Source organism: Pygoscelis adeliae, unplaced genomic scaffold (genome assembly GCF_000699105.1).
Source record: "Pygoscelis adeliae isolate BGI_AS28 unplaced genomic scaffold, ASM69910v1 Scaffold373, whole genome shotgun sequence".
Taxonomy (NCBI): domain Eukaryota; kingdom Metazoa; phylum Chordata; class Aves; order Sphenisciformes; family Spheniscidae; genus Pygoscelis; species Pygoscelis adeliae.
In genome coordinates, this window is record NW_008824370.1 from 113,364 (window position 1) to 113,969 (window position 606).

Here is a 606-nt window from a genome sequence, read left to right on the forward strand (position 1 = left end):
CCAGCTGGAGCACAGCATGGCCGGGACAGCCCCCGGCAGCTCCCCACACCACCCCCCTGCAGGGGGGTGATGCCCACCCGCATCCGTCCCAGCAGGTGTTTTGCCACCCGAAGGCAGGAAAGCTTCATGCCTGGCTCTGCCCAGCCACCAGCCTCCTCAGCTGCCTTGGGCGGCTTGTGGGGACCAGGACCACAGCCACGTCCCTGGGGTTGTGGTTGGGGTCAGGCAGTGGGAGCTGAGTGCCTCGGGGAGCCCATTGTCACGCTGGAGCACTTGTCACCATCCCCAATGCCGTGTCCCTGTCCCAGCCCCTGGGACGCAGCAGAAGGGTGGGCAGTGTCACTGCCCCACTTCGCTGCTGCATCCCCCGGTTAGCATCCCTCGGTCCACTTCAAGCTTTCCCCCCCTCCTATGTACAATACCGTTAAATTACCCTGGGAAAAGTTAATTAACGGCACGTGGGGAGGGATAGTCAATGCCCACGCTCCCACCCACCCTGCCGGCGAGCGCTGATGCACGACACCATCGCAGCAGGCACCCGTGCAGGTGCTGGGCGCTTCTGCCCATCTCTGCCCAGACGTCGGGGCAGCACTGGGGAGCGGAGCC